The sequence below is a fragment of the Vipera ursinii genome, assembly GCF_947247035.1.
Source record: "Vipera ursinii genome assembly, chromosome: 3".
Taxonomy (NCBI): Eukaryota; Metazoa; Chordata; class Lepidosauria; order Squamata; family Viperidae; genus Vipera; species Vipera ursinii.
In genome coordinates this window covers 10,634,474-10,654,427 of record NC_139516.1, presented here as the reverse complement: position 1 = coordinate 10,654,427, position 19,954 = coordinate 10,634,474, and the positions used below count along the sequence as shown (strand labels likewise).

The following is a 19,954-nucleotide window of genomic DNA, read 5'->3' as shown; positions in this document are numbered from 1 at the left end:
AACCTGTAATCCTGACAAGGATAGCCCATCAATTAATTGCAACCCCTAGTGAAGAAAACCTTTGGCAGCATGAGATTTTAACACCAGAGGTGAGGAGAAGAGTCCCACAGTTTCTCAATTTCTAAGTTATGGGAAACTATGGTTTATGGAACACTGACATTTATGCAACAGGACTGGAAAGATCCAACTTATTTCCAACAAACTAGGATTATATCTGAAAGATATATGACCCAAGGCTGCACTAATAAACATCTAGACAGGTGCCTTTTTAAAAAGAAAAATCTCCTTTTTTTTCCCCCCTGCTAAATGGGACATTTTAGAATGACCTGTTCAAAAATGTCCAAGCTCCTCTCTTCCCATTTCATGACATCCTAGTAAGAGAAAAATATGCTTTTCTGATCTCCTTCTATTCAGCATGGTGCCATGCAAGCTGAGACAGCTGACTGTTCCTTCCCTAGCTGGGCTGTCTTTCCCAGATGTTCCCTGCCTCGTTTCATGGAACAAGCAATTAAAAATGATGAGGGTAAGGGGTTAAACTGCTAATGAAGGTTGCAGACCCCAGTTTTCTCTCTCCTATGCCTTTTGATGTTGTTTCCCATAGAAGCTTCTGATCAGCATCACTGAACATTATGACAGTAGATACATGCATATACTTTTAAACACATTTCCCCATGCTGTTCATCTTCCTTTGCACACAAACAGACACACACACACACACACACACACACAACTACACTCCTGTAAAAATGACAACACGAGGCTTTGCTGTTTATCTGAAGCCCTAATTACACTGCTGCAGGCTTTGAATGTTAAAACGTGTACACTAGCTGCCTCGGGCTTCATTGTGGTCAAAGGCTGACAGCTGAATCTACGGTGTGGTGAGCTTTGAACAAGCATAGCCATATTCTCTCAGTCTTCTGCTTTCCAAGTTTAGGCCTTTGAAAAGTTGTGGTTGTTTTTTTTTTTAAAAAAAAAAAACCTCAAAAAAGTTGCTGCCGTGACAATTGACTCCCGGCTTTCTAAAAGAAAAAAAAAAAGAACAATATTATTATATCACTATCCTGCACTCTATTTTTTAACGTAAAGAATAGAAAGAGGAAAATAACTGTTTACATCAATTAGAAGGAGGGGGTAACAATTTTACCATTTTAAAAGCAAGCTATTTCATTTCTAACACCCCAGAGTCAAGTCCTGCCACTGAAGCTAATAATTACAGCCAAGACAATCACTACAGGAAAGCTGAAATCCAGAGTTTGCTGGTTTTCCCTTTGCTGTAATCTAATCTGGATTTTTATAGCCCTGCTAATGACACAGCAACCTATCCCACCCACAGTGCTCTCCAGATGGAAGTGAACATCAACTCCCGTAAACCCACAAGGACCTGTCAACCCTCCAGATGTTTCTGAACTATAATTTCATCAGCCCCTCACCAACGTGATCAAAGAAGAAGGATGTTAGGAGTTATGATACAACATGATCTGGCCATACACTCTCCATCCTTACTTGCTGAAAATTCTGGGAGATAAATTTAAGTATGTTAGTCCTTGACTTACGACAGTTCATTTAGGGACCGTTCAAAGTTACAATGGCCCTGAAAAATGTCACTTAAGACCACTATTCGTCGCGATCTAAAAACATTCTTATTTGGAACAAGCCGGCCTGGCCTGATGGGGGATTGGTGGGGTTTTTTATTGTTGTTTTATTGGGGTTTTAATATTGTATTTACTGTTTTTAGTGGGCAGATATTTAATTCTTTTTTAATTTTTGTAACTTTGTATTTTTATTCTTGCCCTGTTCACCGCCCTGAGTCCTTCGGGAGAAGGGCGGTATATAAATATTATTAAATAAATAAATAAATAAATATTCACACTTACGACCATTGCGGCATTCCTGCGATCACATGAACAAAATTCAAATGCTTGGCAACTGATTCATATTTGTGGCGGTTGCCGTGTCCCAAGGTCATGTGACCACCTTTTGTGATTTAACAACTGTGTTACTAATTTAACACCTACAGGGATTCACTGAACAGCTGCTGTGAGAAAGGTCGAAAAATGAGGCAAAAACTCACTTAACAAATGTCTCACTTAGCGACATAAATTTTTGGCTCAATTGTGGTCTTAAGCCAAGGAGTACCTGTATAGCTGCAAGACCCCATGTTTAGGAGGCTAATCTCCTGAACATTCAAGGATAAAAAAAAAATCTAACAATCCCAACTCCCACGCTTATTGCTTGTTGCTTTTCCCAGGTGTGTGCTGCACTGTTTTACTTTGCTCTGGTTTAATTTAAAAGCAGAGAGATGCCTATTGGTTGAGTTAAAGTCCCATTAAAAAGCCATAATTGTCCTATCAATTGTTAATGATGGTTTAGAATGGAACTCAGCGGCTGCACCTGAACTAGCAGACAGGGTGTTTTTTTATTGTAAATCACCTAGGGGGAAAAACTGTTGTTGTTTTTTGTAGTAGGGGGATTCTCTTAATAAAGAAATGCAGCATTTGGGGAGATAGTGTTTGGTGACATGTATCTACACGCTTGCTTTATTCAACTGTGGAAAAGTATGGAATGGTTTTGGTCATTCTAATCTTCATCGTAGGCAGCTCTCGGCTTACAACCATTCATTTAGCGAACGTTCAAAGTTACAATGGCACTGACAAAAAAGACTTACGACCAATCCTCGCACTTACAACCGTTGCACCCCTTGTTCATGTGATCAAAATTCAGACGCTTGGCAACAAAAATGTATTTACAACAGTTGGAGTATCCCAGAGTCAGGCAATCGCTATTTGCAACCCTCCCAGCTGGCGTCCGACTGGCAGAATCAATGGGAGACGCTGGATTCGCTTAACGGCTGCATGAGTCATTTAACAATTGCAGTAATTTGCTTTTCACATCTTTGGCAAAAAGGGTCCTAAAATCAGGCACAACTTACTTCGTCTTGGTTAGCGAAGAAAATTCTGGTCTTGATTATGACAGTAAGTCAAGGACTCTATGGTCAGGCTCATCCCGACTTGAGTGTTTAGGAAAGAAAAATCCTCGACTCCATTTTTGAAGTGAGAGGTTCGCTTTTACTAAAGTCAAGTGGTGACAACATAAGCAAAGCTGGATCTGAATATTCCCACGTAAAGCCTGCATTCTTTCAAGGCACAAACGGCCCTCCAACAACCGGTAAGTCTCAACCCTCACGCTACCCTGAAGGCAGCCACCCTCAGTCCCCCAAACAACAGCCCCTATAGTACAAATAAAGTCCATAGAGTAGGAGCATGCTCACAGGGCAAAGATCAGGGATCTAAGTCCAGTCCACCAAGCAGGGTCCAGCCACAATACAAGGGCAGTCCTCAGGACAAGAAACGGGTCCCAGAACAGAAGCAGTCCAAAGTCCCAAGAAAGCAAAGGCCAAACGTAGGCCACCAGAGAAAGGTGAGGTCCAAAACAAAAGGTGAAGAGCAAGCGAGGCAAGGCAAACAGCAATAGGCATGAGTAAAAGCTGGGGGAGTGTAAGCCAAAGCAAACAATTGTTCCTGGCAAAGATTAACTCCCCACAGCTTCTCCTTAAGTTACTCCCCTCCAAGTGTTCCTTGTGAGGGAGGAGTGGGGTGACCTCCTCCCAAGTAGCCTTGCAGCCCTTCTCTGGGCTTGCCTATGCTCCACTCTCCTTGCCCTTGGATGGAGTGGAGGAGGCAGCTGGTCCTCCTCAGAAGAGATGGGCTGCCTATCAGCACCACTGCCAGTCAGCAGCCAATCCTCCCCTGCGTCTGTGCAGGCAGTCAGCTCTCCGTCTGGTTGACTACTGGGCTGGAAGAGCATTATCCTCAGCCCCCGGCATGCTTTCCCTGTCGGACGATCCGAGTTCCAACTCCTCCTCCTCCTCCTCCTGCTCCGAACCAGCTTCTGAGGGGGCTATGATAGGCCCTCCCCGCTTGATCACTCCATCCATGTCCAATAGCATTTGAATTAGATGTTTTGGGAACCGGTTTGGGATTTGATGCCTCTTTGCTGAAGTTTTGCATTCCATTCTCACGGCTCCATCCTTGGTTGGCTGGTTCATTCCAGATGGAAGCTTCTGATTCCTGTCACCCTGTCCTCCCCTTCTCCTTCCTGCCTGTTCCTACTCCCTACTTTTCCATCTTCTCCTCCGCCCCCGTTGCATTTTAGGACACGATGCCAGTGAAGCGAAGTACGCTGAAGATGGCAGGCCTGACAGTATAAGTACTTTGCTTAAAAGCCGTAAGCTGCAGCTGATAAGTTGTCTGTTCCTGTATTGTTCTCTGACCTGCGACTTGAAGTTCCACACGAAAGATCAAATTGTTAGAAGGTGAAAGGAGAGTTACGCCATTATGACCCATGTGTGTAGGTGCATTGTGGCATGAGGGTGTGAATCTTGTGAGATACTTCTTTCGTTGTTTTGACAAAAGCAGCAAGATTCTGTGAATGACCACACACTTATGAATCCGGCAAGGTAAGATCTGAAACTGGGATTCTAGGTAAACCCAGAAAATGTTTAGACTGGCTGGTTCTGAAGTTGCAAGCAAGAAGGGTCCATTTCTCTTTGAGTGGGGAAAAAAAAGAGAGCACCTAGTTTGCGCTGCCTTGTGTTAAATCGACTTATTTGTACATTAGCTCTAGTAGCTGGAGTGATTTGTATACCTGTGGTTCTAACAAAAGCAAAGTGGTTTAATTTATATCTGCGCACGTTTTCTTCCGATCTAATCCTAGAAGGTTCAAAGAGGCAAAAAGTACCTTACCACCAAGTTATCTCAATCAACAGAGAAGAGAGAAAGGTGGACCTTGATGAGGACAAATGCGATGTCAAAATGAATGGCATTACAATCACACTCGGAACAAGCAGAAGAAACTAAATTAGAAATTCTCACTGATGGGATCTAGGAGGGGGGAAAAATCAGGAGTGCTCCAATCATCAGAAAAGGAGTTAGAGAGGAAAATATCACTTTGCTAAAAATGTTTGCCTAATTGTTAAAATGTGTGTAGACATATGCAAATGTATAAATAAGCACAGATGAAGGCAAATACATGCGTTCCAGGATAATGTTTCAAGATCCAATCTGGGTCAGTCACTAGGACCAGAGTTTTAGTCTTCCAAGCTTTTGGACTCATCCTCAGTGAATTTCTCTTTACTGGAATGTGTGCTTTGGGCTATTCTATGCGTAGTATTTATGTGGTGCCTGGTTGGGTATGGCTTATTAATGGTTGATTGGGGTGTTGATGGATGGCTATTAAGTTGTTGACTGTTGTTTCCTTGTGTTGCCAAGTCCTCAGCTCCTAAGTACCTGATCAGCTGGTGGTAAATTATCATTCCTATTGACTGACATGGGGCTCATTTCCCAAGCTGCAATCATTGGCTATCTTTGTACCTGCTCGGCCAACAATCTTAGTAGCTGCAAAATTGAATGTATGTCCTTGTTTATTGCAGTGTGAGGCTACCAATGAGTTTGGGTCTCCTCATCTGACACCTCACTTGTATAAATAGGCCATTTAAGTTCAGTAGCAAAAGAATTCTTGCCCTTCTTTGAGTAGTGAAATGCACAAATGACCTTAGGGAATGAAGGAAAGAGACACTGCCTAGGAAACAAATAGATAAGAGATGAAGGAGCTCCTAGTGGCTTAACAGTTAGAGCAAGAAATTTAGAAAGGACCTACCCTAACGAATCAAGCAATTAAAGAAGGGTGACAGGAAGTTTGCACCATCAGATTTGCAAGATTCTGTTAAAGTAGTTTTACAATAAAGTCAATTTAGCAACCAGTCGTAAGTTGAGGACAACCTGTATTCCATTGAGCTGGGAAGAAGAAAAAGTTGAGGAAAACTTTCATAGCATGGCTTCATCAATTCTTTCCAACTTTTTAACCAGCAACAGCCATAGGAGGTATCTGCATGTTCTTCTCTGTAATTCAGCTATGTATCATATCTGTATGTTTCTGCTGTTTCTTTGTGTTGCTTCCGTGGTGTTTGTGTATATGATTGCAATGGGTTAAGCAAATGTTTACTTCCAATCACAATTAACTGTATGTATGTATGTATGTGTAGGGAGGGAGGGAGGGAGGAAGAGAGAGGGGGGAGGTGGAGAGAGAGAGAGAGAGAGAGAGAGAGAGAGAGAGAGAGAGAGAGAGAGAGAGAGAGAGAGAGAGTGTGTTAGTCATGTTAGTTAGCCAGCCAACATGCATGTTTTGTAATATATTGAGGTTAGCAACTGATTAAGCAACGTGCTGGTTTTTGCAAGAATCTCAGTCCAATCCAGCATTTCATGTAGCCAAACTGAACCCCAATTCATCTTCTTTACAGTCTTGAAGATTGTTAAAATGTTCTTCAATAATCAGTTAATTGCTGGATATAATAGAATGAGGCAGAAGTCTTTTCACGTTGGTTTCACTCAGTCACTCATATTTCCAAGGATATATTTGTCCCATCTGTTTCTTGCAACACTTATCCTAAAAAAAGTCAGTTTTTAGAAAGTTAGAGGCATTTTTTATGCCCATTTTCCCCAATGCACACCTTAGTCATGCAATTTAAGACAGAACATCTGTTTTTGAAGGCAATTTCCCCTAGTGTCATGAATTTTATTTGTCATCTTAAGTAATATAAGCAAGGTTGGGCATATTTTTTCATTACACATGCACTGAAGTATCCATGTTAATTGAAGAACTGCACTGCAAGATTCTAAAATGTATGTCTAGTACAACAGTGTTACGGTTCACGTATTAGGATATGAAGTGTGAAATAAATAAATTTGATTTAGTATACATGCCATAACATTTCCATCTCTGTGAGTATTCATTGCTTACCATGAGTGGAAAAGTTTCTTGCGTGAAGGAATTCTCGATCCAACGAGAGGCTTACTGCAGTAGTAAATCAAGAATCGCCTTCTGGACCTTATAAAACCTAGAAGAGGTTATTTATTTAATTTATTACTTTTATGTGGCTGCTCACTTGCAGAGTGATTCTGAATTAATAGCATGGTAGAATAAAATGGAAGGGAGGAAGGAAGGAAGGAAGGAAGGAAGGAAGGAAGGAAGGAAGGAAGGAAGGAAGGAAGGAAGAGATGGGAGGAAGGAAGGAGGGAGGAAGGGAGAGGGAGGGAGGGAGGAAGGAAGGAAGAGGGAGGGACAGAGGAAGGAACGAAGGAAGGAAGGAGATGGGAGGAAGGAGGGAAGGAAGGCTGTAAAAGTACTTTTACTTACAGTATGAGGAAAAAACATCTTAACAAATCTTGCAATTTTCAACTTCTAAAGCAAGCATTTCTATAAACAAATGTAAACTCCTTCCCAAGGCAATTTAAGTGTTTGCCATCTTTCCCTTGTACAATTGATCTTGGTAGTTTCTGAGGCCAATCCACAAACAATGTTTTGCTTTTGTAACTTTTTTTATGGTATTAAAACATGGCAGAGAGTTTTCACAGAAACATTGTCTTCCCTCAGTGAAGCAGCTTAAAACAGAATCCCAAAACAACTATTTATCTGAGCCATTAAACCTGTGCGTTTTTGCAATAAACCGCAATGATTGGGAAAGGAAATGTCATGCTTGTAGGACTTTTACGTTTCAGACATAGAATATAAGTTTCCACTTACCAAATTGCAATAAAAAGGTGAAAATACAGGCCAGATGAGGTGGGCTTCACTAATAGCAAAAGGCATTTTCCATTGGTTTTGAAATAAATAGCAATTAATCAAGGTAACTATGACAATTAAATGGGTAAAATCTATCTTCCCTCATTACAGATAGTCCTTGACGTATGACCAAAATTGAGCCCAAAGTTTTTGTTGCTAAGTGAGACAGTGATTAAATGAAGTTTGTCCCATTTTACAACCTTTCTTGCCACAGATGCTAAGTGAATCACTGCAGGTGTTAAGTTAGTAAAATGGTTGTTAAGTGAATCTGGCTTTCCATTGACTTTGCTTAGAAGAAGGCCATAAAAGTTGATCACGTGACCCAGGGACACTGCAACTGTCATAAATATGAGTCAGTTGCCAAGCATCTGAATTTTGATCACATGACTGTAAGGATGCTGCAATGGTCATAAGTGTGAAAAACAGTCATAAGTCATTTTTTTCAGTGCTGTTGTAACTTGACCTGTTGTAAGTTGACGACTACTGTATAATTAAATAGCTAAAGAGAAAAATCTGTCATTTTTAGAAAGCAGTCATGAGGTAGAATTACCCATCATTTTGGTCAGTTGGATACAACACAGGCACAGAGTACTGTTAACAAGCTATTCACATTTGTGTATTAATACGCCAACCAAATATATTCTGATTTAAAACTTCAATAGTGCATGATAAAATTGTATGAAGGCAGACTGTTCAGATTTATGCTGTTGTGATAAATGCATCCTGATTATTGGATCAATTTTTGATCTTCCATATTCAGACTAGTTCCGGATTGCTTGTTCCCACAGAGACACAAATAGGCCGCTCGTTCTTTCAATATTTGAAAAATATAGGAGAAGCTTGTAATGGCATTTATTTGGGCATTTATTGATTGACATTTATCTGGGACATTTATTTTGATTTACTGATTTAAAATGTTGATATGCTTCCTTTCCTCTCTCTGTAAATGTACCCTAGGAAGCGAACCATGACATTAAAGGACAATGATATAAAAACGCGCAGAGTTTTTCCACATCTGTGCACTGAAATAAAATAAATTTCGCCAGCGAAACAGCAGTTGGTAAGAAAGAAGCCTGAAGATTTGTATTCCTTGTCTCTCTCTAGAAAATAACCAGTGAGATGAAATGATTTTACAGGTCATAATTGGAAGGAAAAGAGATAAACAAATATTTTTGAGGTGAGAATTACAAAAATAATGATGTGTATATTTTATTCAGACTTTCAAAGCGGTTCCTCACACCAACCTACCAAAACATGCTTTGGTCTCATCCCAGCATAACCTACTTGAACTTTGCCATGAATGAAAAATTTATTTAATTCCCGCAGGCAAAAGGTGTCTCTGATTTCAAAATAAGTGATGTTCAGGAAGGATGGAATACAAGAGAAATGGGGGTGCCTTAGAACAGATATCAGAGACTTGGTTTGGGGATTTATTGCATGGTAAAATTCTTTTATTATTCCAACTTTTTCAGAAAAATAAAACAGCTATTTGAGTTGCTCGTGTGGCTAAACCCAGCATACCTGGATTTATAATGGCTTATAATATTAATGTTGTTATGAAATCTACCCTGCAATTCCAAAACAGGCTTGCATCAATTTTTAAGATTGCAAGGACACAAGTGAATGGTCAGACGAGGAGACCTGAACTCATTGGTAGCCACACAGTGCAATGAACTGTTCAATTTCGTAGCTACTAAGATTGTTGGTTGAGCAGGTACAAAGATAGCCAGGGAAATGATTAAAGCCTGGGGAAAAAGGGCGGTCAACAGGAATGCTGATTTACCACCCGCTTATTAAGTATTTAGGAGCCCAGAAAACAACAACTAACAACTTAATAGCCATCCACCAACACCCCAATCAACCAATAAAAAGCCACATGCAACCAGACAGCACATAAATAGTATGCATAGAATAGCCCAAAATACACAGTCTGGTAGAGTTAAGTTCCTTGAGGATGGGCTTCAGCACCAGTCTGAAAGCTCAGAAGACTGATCCAGATTGGTTCTTGCCTTAATTTATTCTTTTTAAAGCTTATTCTCAGGATTCTTGAAAATGTCTTCAAAGTTCCCTTAGTGGTGTCTTTCAGTTTATTTATTACTGAAGGTGGGAAAGGGTGCTTTTCAATCATTCTGATGTCCCCCTGGCAGCTCAAACACTTAGGAGCCAAATAAAGCTTCATGAGTGGTGTACCATCTATGTTGCCTGGATAGAATCATACGATTGGAACTATTTATACTGGTACTGTACCTAGTCAAATCCCTGCTAATGTAGCATTTGTAGCAGCGTCTATGATTGATGAGTATCTATACTGTGTTTGATGATGCCCAATGAAGGGAACCCCCCCTGCTTCATGTACGTCTCCATTTTTTGCAATTTAATGAAATTAAGGGGAAGGAAAAGAGCACTCAATAAAGGGATTGCATCTTATGGAGCGCAGTTGATGAATATATATACAGAAGTGAGGGTGGAGATTTTATTTATGAATGAAAAGGCTGAATGCACATTCAAAAGTATGAATTGGTATGATCTAAATCAGGGGTCCCCAGCCCCCAGTCTGTAGACCAGTACCGGGCCACAGCATGCCAGCAACTGGTCCGCACAAACAAGCAAAGCCCCATTCGTGGGATGCCTACAGCACATGCAATCTCCACGGAACTAGTCCCTGGTGCCCAAAAGGTTGGGGACCTCTGATCTAGATTACTGTGGATTCATATGAAAGGAGATAACAGTTATTTATTTATTTATTTATTTTTATTTATTTATTTTATTTTATTTTAATTCCATTTATATCCCGCCCTTCTCCGAAGACTCAGGGCGGCTTACAAGCTTAGCAGTAGCCGTCATTCTATGTATATGCCTGCTTATTAGGGCTTTCACACACACACCCCCAAGCGGCATTATTACAAAGTCAGCTTATTGCCCCCAACATTCTGGGTCCTCATTTTACCTACCTCGGAAGGATGGAAGGCTGAGTCAACCTTGAGCCTGGTGAGATGCGAACCTGCACTAATTGCAGGCAGCTAGTGTTACTTAAGGAGGCATTCGCCCACTGCTCCACCAAGGCTCTTAATAAGTTATACCATGGTCTAGGGAATGGTGATAATATATATATGCTTCTGCCAACCTAGCAGTTCGAAAGCATGTAAAAATGCAAGTAGAAAAATAGGGACCACTACGGTGGGAAGGTAACAGCGTTCCGTGCGCCTTTGGCGTCTAGTCATGCCGGCCACATGACCACGGAGACGTCCTCGGACAAGCGCTGGCTCTTCGGCTTTGAAACGGAGATGAGCACCGCCCCCTAGAGTTGGAAATGACTAGCACGCATGTGCGGGGGAACCTTTTTTGGATGGAACCTTGTAGGGTAGGCAAGGTGGGTTGTATGACATGTGTGAGTTCCGGCACCTTTTTCTTTTACAAAAAAAGCACTGGGAAGAAGTATCCAACATACCTTCTTCCCTGTCCTATTTTTCCCATAAAAACATCCTTCTGAGGTAGGTTGGGCTGAGAGAGAGGGACTGGCCAAAAGTCACCCAACTGGCTTTCATAGCTTAAGTGGGATTTGGTGGGACCTGAACTCATGGTCTGTTGATCAGGAGTCTGATAATTCTGACAATTGGTCAAAAGGTTCTTATGCTGAAATGACAGAAATAAAGCTCGGGCCTTGGGCAGCCTTTGAGATTTTGGGATTTTCCATAAAAAAAAACCACCAGCCTGCAAGTCGAGCACGTGATCAAAGCCACAGAATGGATACACACATTAGTGTATTTGTAACTTCTTTACTTTTTCTGTAGTATGCTGGCTTCCACTTATACCGATAGTCCTCGACTTGCGACTACAATTGAGGCCAGAATTTTTGTTGCTAAGGGAGACAGTTGTGAGATGAATTTTATTTATTTATTTTATTTATTTATTTATTTGTTTTTATAAACCGCCCTTCTCCCGAGGGACTCAGGGCGGTGTACAGAATAAGATAGGCATACAGAATGAACCGTAATGAAAAACAAACACTAGTAAAATACAAACTGGGACCCCAATAAGAGCTATCAGGCCAGGCCGGACTGCTGGAACAGGTAAGTTTTTAATTCTCGCCGGAAGGTGCGGAGGTCGGGGGCCATCCGGATTTCGGTTGGCAAGCTGTTCCAGAGGGCTGGCGCACCCACTGAGAATGCCCTCCCCCTGGGGGCCACCAGCCGACATTCCTTGAGCGGTGGCACCCTGAGGAGGCCCTCTCTGTGGGAGCGCACAGGGCGGTGGGGCGCTGACATTGGCAGAAGGTGCTCCCGCAGGTAGTCCGGACCCATGCCATGTAGGGCTTTGTATGTCATTGTCAGCACCTTGAACTTCACACGGAAGGCAACTGGAAGCCAGTGCAGCGCACGGAGGAGAGGTGTGATATGGGAGTATCGGGAGGCTCCCAAGAGTGTCCGCGCCGCTGCACTTTGCACCAGTTGAAGCTTCCGAGTGGATCTCAAGGGCAGCCCCAAGTAGAGAGCGTTACAGTAGTCTAGGCGAGAGGTCACAAGCGCATGGGTGACTGTACGTAAGGCATCCAGGTCCAGATAAGGCCGTAATTGGCGAACTAGTCGAACCCGGGAGAAGGCCCCCTTGGTCACAGCTCCTATGTGATCTTCCAGGGAGAGCTGCGAGTCAAGGAGGACACCCAGGTTGCGGGCCCTATCAATAGGGGGTAGTAACTCGTCCCCGATGTTAAGGGATTTTGCCCTATTTTGCAAACTTTCTTGCCACTTGTTAAGTGAATCACTGCAGTTGTTAAGTTAGAAACACAGTTGTTCAATGAATCTGGTATCCCCATTGACTTTCCTTGTCAAGAAGGTCGCAAAAGGGAATCACATGACCCCGGGACCCTGCAACCAACATAAATACGAGTCAGTTGCCAAGCGTCTGAATTTTGATCATATGACCGTGTGGATGCTGCAATGGTTGCAAGTGTGAAAAACGGTCTTAAGTCACTTTTTACAGTGCAGTTGTAACTTCAAACGGTAGCATGAACTGCTGTACGTCAAGGACTATATAATTAAGGAAAAGTATATGTATACTTGCTTCAAACTGTATTCAAGGTTCTTCCAATCTTGTGGGAAGACCCACCTTTGTTCAGCTGAATAAATGTGTTCTTTTATCAGATCAGATCTGGACTCTGTCACTTTGTTCTCATCAAGCCACACTTGATCTCTACTTATCCACCCTCCTGCTTTCTTGCCTGGTCCCTTAACTTAATCAATAGACCAAACTGGTGACTTGGTTTTTGTTTAATGGGTCTATGCCCTGGATTTTATATAGATCAATGGAACTGTTTTACATCTGGTACGATTATGTAAGAAATATGAAAGCTGTAATTAAACTCTAGCAGAGAATCTATCCATCCACCCCCACAGCCTCCGTGCACAACATCACAAAGGTCAAGATTTGAAAACAATTTTTAGAGTATTATGACACCGTAGAGAGAAACCACATGCATCAGAATGGTCTGAAAAGCATGTGAAAAATCAAGTAAAATAAATTAAAACTCTAAATTAAAGCTCAACTGTCTGCACATGTTCTCTTGTCTGTGGGAAGCAGTGTTTCAAGTTCTAATGAAGCCACAAGATGGCTTCAAGGGTTTTTATCCTCTTTTAAACAGATAAACAGATTTATATAAAATGATTCTGCATTTTTATTCTTACGGTCCTGTTCAGTAGCATGAAAGGAAGAGATGTTGCTCAGATGCGGTGCACAAAAAGGAGACAATGTATCTGTGCACACACCCACTTTACGTCTGTTTCTGTTGCTCCCCTCTGGGAGAAGGTTTCAAAGTATTTCTAGCAGGACTACCCAATTCTGTAATAGCTTTGTTCCCTATGCCATCCGTCTGGTAAATTCACAAGATTCATTTTTCTCACCGTGCACATGTATACATAACCCGAACTAGACTATGTTGTTTCTCTGTGTCATATAACATATGTGTCTATGTGCATAATTCTGTATTTATTTATTTATTTATTTTTGTCATATTTATGTAGTGTATACCAGAGGTGGTGAGCCTTTGAGAGCGGTATGGAATGAAATTTCATTTTAATGTATGCCAATTAGTGTACATTCAGAGTGACAATAAAGTTGTTATTCTATTCTGTTCTTCAGTTCTAGACATAGCTATGTGTAAAGAAGCAAATTTAGAAATGGAACTTTAATTGGAAATACAATACATATTGCTGTAGCTGCATGAATATTCAGCGTTAAACAGATTTGGAATACCAAACCGCAGTGCTCAAATTGATACATCCAAATCAATTTGGTCTAATTCAATGATTTTCCATTCGTGCACGTTGCCTTATAATGGTCTAAATTGGTCCAAATTGAATTCAGTCCAATTTAGTGATTCAAGATATTTCAATTGCATTGATTTCCCAAAATGACTTGAATGTTCAAATCACACTGGACTCAATTGGTAGAAATGTGCTTATCATCATATAAAAGAGGACATCCACCTATTTGTCTGATATACAGTGTGTTCTGAATGGATTCTTCTTTCTGTTGACCTGGTCCAAGTCTTCAAAAAGAGAACTCTGTTCTGTCAAGAATATCATGCTTACATAGCTCTCTTCTTGGGAAGTTTCCAAAATTCAGTTCAGAAATGATTATATTCACACATTTCCCTCAGATCATTAAGGTCTGTTTTTAAAAGCCTAATTCAGTTATGATGCCTCACTGGATATCATGTGCTGAATATCATAAGTCCAGCTCTGGCTACCTCTGGACTAATGCAGGTTAATTCAAGTAGAGTAGCTGTGGCATATACGCTATTTCGCTTATACTCAGAAATATTTGTCCAAGTTCATACAACACACATCTGGTTAATAAAAAACAAAAATAAAATATGCTATGTCCAGGCAATGAAATTCTTTCTTTTTCTTCCTTCCTTCCTTCCTTCCTTCCTTCCTTTCTTTCTTTCTTTCTTTCTTTCTTTCTTTCTTTCTTTCTTTCTTTCTTTCTTTCTTTCTTTCTTTCTTTCTTTCTCTTTCTTTCTTTCTTTCTTTCTTTCTTTCTTTCTTTCCCCTGTATCAAGCATTTCTTTCTTTTTCTTTCCTTCCTTCCTTCCTTTTTTCTTTCTTTCCCCTGTATCAAGCATTTCTTTCTTTCTTTCTTTCTTTCTTTCTTTCTTTCTTTCTTTCTTTCTTTCTTTCTTTCTTTCTTTCTTTTTATCTTTCACCTGTCTCAAACCTTCCTTCCTTCCTTTCTTTCTTTCTTCCTTTCTTTCTTTCTTTCTTTCTTTCTTTCTTTCTTTCTTTCTTTCTTTCTTTCTTTCTATCTTTCACCTGTCTCAAACCTTTCTTTCTTTCTTTCTTTCTTTCTTTCTTTCTTTCTTTCTTTCTTTCTTTCTTTCTTTCTTTCTTTCTTTCTTTCTTTCTTTCTTTCTTTCTTTCTTTCTTTCTTTCTTCTGCCTGTCTCAAGATGGCTAACATCAAACAGAACCAGAAACAGACAAAATAAAGAGACAATTAGCAGCAGAAATTAAAAACAACAAAAAACCACGATAGAGAAGGCTTTCTTCTTTTCTTCACTGGATGGATAGGACTTGTAACATTCCTCTCCTGCCAGCTCTGATGGGATGGCTAGACTTGATCAGGAAGGGGGAGTCCCACAAATGACCTGGTCCCATGCCTTGAAGAGATCATTGATAACTAGCAATAAGGTGAATTGAACCTAGAAGCATATTGGCAACCAGCGCAGTTCACAGAGCAGAAACATAACATGTAATAATAAAAATAATAAGTTGGAAGGGACCTTGGAGGTCATCTAGTCCAACCCCCTGCTCAGGCAGGAAACCTTATACCATTTCAGGCAAATGGCTGTCCAGTCTCTTCTTAAAAACCTCCAGTGTTAGAGCATTCACCACCTCTGGAGGCAGGTTGTTCCACTGGTTAATTGTTCTAACTGTCAGGAAGTTTCTCCTTAGTTCTAGGTTGCGTCTCTCCTTGACTAGTTTACATCCGTTGCTTCTTTTCCTGCTTTCAGGTGCTTTGGAGAATAGATCAATGATGTGTCTTATCATGATGGGTTGGATTAGTATGTGAAAAGAGTGGCTGAGTTCCCACCAGGAAAATTATTCAAACTAATTTCAAGCCGGTCAATATGTGGTATGAATTCAATCATTAGGTCCTGGAACTACTCTGAATTTTCACTGCCTTGTTTTGTTCTTCACCAGGTTCTACTACCTAAACAGACAATACACTTACTCCTTAACTCTCATTAGTAAGAAACAGGGGGAATGGTAAATCTCATGGGAGAATTCATATAGTAAAAAAAAACAACCCAGACCAAATAATTAAAATAGGATAAGCAAATTAGTGAGTTCAGTGCCATGATTGCAAGGTAGTCCACAATGTATGACCACAATTGAGCCCACAATTTCTGTTGCTAAGCAAAACAGTTGTTAAGTGTGTTTTTTTGCCCCATTTTACGATCGTCCTTGCCACCAATGTTAAGCAAATCACTGCAGCTGTTAAGTTAGCAACACAGCTGTTAAGTAAATTTGGCTTCCCTGTTGAATTTGCTTGTCAGACGGTCACAAAAGGGGATCGCATGACCCTGGGACACTGCAAACGTCATAAACACATGCCACTTGCTAAGTGTCCAAATTTTGATCACGTGATGTGACCATACTTCAGTGGTTGTATGTTACTTATTTCAGTGCCATTTGTAACTTTGAACAGTCACCAAATGGTTGTAATACTACCTGCATTCCAAACTAGGAAGCCATTTCTGCAAGATACTTCTACAATTTTGATTAGAAACCATGCATGTTTTATTGAAATGTATTTGTGCATACAAGCAGGCGATGCATGTCTATGTCCAAAATAAGAAAGACAGAGAAACGGAAATAGGATTAGTATAATTAAAATCGAGATTCACTGTATACGAATGCATGTGACCAGGTGATCCTTGGGTATCTACAAAATACTGTCTGGGAGCTAATGGGCAACTCCAAGACCCCCATATGTTCTCTCTTCTTCTGCATTTCCCCCCCCCCCTTTTAAACCATCTTCCCAATTAAAAGACTCTTGACAGTTTGTAAACAGAACAGCCTCTAAAGCAGAGGTCTTCAAACTTGGCCCTTTTATGACTTATGGACTTCAACTCCCAGAATTCCTCAGGCAGGCACGCATCATAAAAGGGCCATGTTTGAAGACCCCTGCTCTAAAGACAAGTTTGCTCTCAGTAAAGTAGGATCCATGACCACCAAAATAACTGTCAAAAACCTATCCAGTTTTTCTCCCAAAGAACTCATGGCAGCAAAAATGTTTTCTCTTCCCCTCCTCCCACCCCTGGTTTAGGACTTCTTTAACCTAAGAACTATGTTTAGTGCACAAAGTATTGGACCTCAGAGCTGTGTTTCATATATGATCAAAGAATTACCTAATGCATTTGCTTGTTTCCTTGAATCAGTTGCCTCTCAGCTGCCCAGAGGCAGGGCATCTGTTTCATTGTCGCTTGTCAAAATAATCCAGTAAGCATTTTGTTGAATAGCATGTTGGGAATTGGACCTACAAGTTCATAATCTAAGCCAGGAATAGGCAGTCTGGTTGATTCTGAGGATTGCTTATGGCCAGACTGCTTAAAAAATGGCTTGATGGTGGGCAATGCTAAAGATAGTGGTGGGGCTATTAAATAAGTATTCAAAACCACATGCACACGCATCCATCAATAGAAGAGAATATTTGTAGCTCTGGGTTAAACTGTGGGGTTCTTGGTTCTCTCTGAGCTTGGTTGTTTTCTCAGAGACATTTCATTACCCAACTAGATAATGTCATCAGTGCTAGAAGGGAGTGGGATTTGCTGAGAGAGAGAACAACCAGGTTCAGAGAGAGCATCAAGGATTCCACACATACATGGACATATTTTTCCTATGGTTAGATCAAGGCTAAGAGACAGAAACTCTCTTTCTTTACCATGTTGCTCGTCGTGTGTAACTTGGGCAGCCATATAAACTTATTTAATAAATGAATAAGCGTGTGGTTACCAGCACTAGGGCAGATGAGGGGTTTATAGGTTTTTACACTGTGATATTTTAATGTTGTAAGCCAGCCAGAGTCATTGTGTGTAAGTTGGGCAGCCATATAAATTTGGTTCATAAAATCTAATTAGCAATAGCAGTAGCACTTAGACTTACATACTGCTTCACAGTGCTTTTGCAGCCCTCTCTAAGCGGTTTAGCATATTTGCCCCAAACAATCTGGGTCCTCATTTTACCAACCTCAGAAGAATGGAAGTCTGAGTCAACCTTGAGCGGGTGAGAATCGAACTGCCAAACTCCAGGCAGCCAGCAGGCAGCAGAAGTAGCCTGCAGTACTGCATTCTAACTACTGAAATAATAATAATAATAATAATAATAATAATAATAATAATAATAATAATAATAATAATAATAATAATAATAATAATAATAACAACAACAACAACAACAACAACAACAACAACAACAATAATGATATAATGATAATAAAGTTGGAAGGGACCTTGGAAGTCATCTAGTCCAACCCCCTGCTCAGGCAGGAAACACTATACCATTTCAGAAAATGGCTGTCCAGTCTCTTCTTAAAAACTTCCAGTGTTGGAGCATTCATAGCTTCTGGAGGCAGGTTGTTCCACCTGTCAGGAAGTTTCTCCTTAGTTCTAGGTTGCTTCTCTCCTTGATTAGTTTCCACCCGTTGCTTCTTGTCCTGCCTTCAGGTGCTTTGGAGAATAGCTTGACTCCCTCTTCTTTGTGGCAACCCCTGAGATATTGGAACAATGCTATCATGTCACCCCTCGTCCTTCTCTTCATTAAACTAGAGATACCCAATCTCTAGTTTTAGCCTCCAGTCTCCTAATCATCTTTGTAGCTCTTCTCTGTACTCTTTCTAGAGTCTCAGCATCTTTTTTACATCTTGGTGATCAAAACTGGATGCAGTATTCCAAGTGTGGCCTTACCAAGGCATTGTAAAGTGATATTAACACTTCATGTGATCTTGATTCTATCCCTCTGTTAATGCAGCCTAGCACGGTGTTGGCTTTTTTGGCAGCTGCAGCACACGGCTGGCTCATATTTAAGTGATTTAAGTGATTTACCATGGCCCATTAGTATGTGAACTATATCCCACTTTGTTCTAATTATTTGAGATTAGTCAAATACAGGCAATGCTCGACTTCTGTTTCTGTTGCTAAGCCAAACTATTGTTAAGTGAGTTTTGCTGCATTTTATGACCTTTCTTGCCATAGTTGTTAAGTGAATCACTGAAGTAATTTATTAAGACATTTGTTAAGTGAATCTGGCTTCCCCATTGACTTTGCTTACCAGAAGATCACAAAAGTTGATCGCTTGGCTTCAGCCAAAATTGTTGGAGTGTTGACACCCAGGACACTGCAACTGTCATAAATATGAGTCATGTCTGAATTTTGACCACAACCATGCAAGGGAGGGTGACAAACAAACAAGTCGAGGACTATCTTATAACAAGAGTTCCATTCCATATCAATATCTTGCTGAGTGCAAAAATAAGAAATATTTAGGACCTGAGATCCTATGAGATGGGACTCATGTGTCTGGTGACCTTCTTCTCCTAGCCAATTCTGAACTAGAATGTGTGAAAAATAGCTTATTCTTAAATTTTCATAGCCAATGGAAAGAAAATATAGAGCTAATATCCAACTGCTAGTAAGACCACACCTGGAATACTGCAGCCAATTTGGGTTACCATATCACAAAAAAGATGTTGAGAGTTTTGGGGGAAAAAAATCAGAGAAGAGCAACTAAGCTGATCCAAGGCCTGGAGACTAAAAGATATGAAGACCAGCTGCAGGACTTGGGTTTGGCTAGTCTAAAGAAAAGTGGGGGAGATATGATAGCAGTGATCCAGTATTTGAGGGGCTGCCATCAAGAATTGGGGTTCACGTTATTCACCAAAGCACCAGAGGGCAGGATGAGAAACAATGGTTGGAAACTGACCAAAGAGAGAAGCAACCTGGAATTAAGGAGAAACTTCTTGACAGTGAGGACAATCAACCAGTGGAACAGCTTGTCCCCAGACATCGTGGGCGCTCCATCATTGGAGGTTTTTAAAAATTGGCTAGACAGTCACTTGTCTGAGTTGGTATAGGTTCTCCTGCTTGAGAAGAGGGCTGGACTAGAAGACCTCCAGGGTCCCTTCCAGCTCTATTCTATTCTTGCTGTCCTCTTCTCTCCTCTGATGTCAAAAATGTAGGTTGTGAATTCTCACAGGAGGGACCAATCTAGTGGGTTGTTTTTTTTCTTCCTGCTTATGCTCCTCCAACACTGATCTCTTAATAAGCACACTGATAACAC

At 40.8% G+C, this 19,954-nt stretch overlaps 1 protein-coding gene across 1 annotated transcript in view; it reads left to right on the top strand.

The window, feature by feature from the left end:
* The window catches only part of CDH4 (cadherin 4), a gene marked incomplete at its 5' end in the record, with an annotated part of 1,024,675 nt that overhangs the window by 652,877 nt on the left and 351,844 nt on the right, over positions 1-19,954 (top strand). The gene's annotated exons all lie outside the window — the stretch shown is intronic.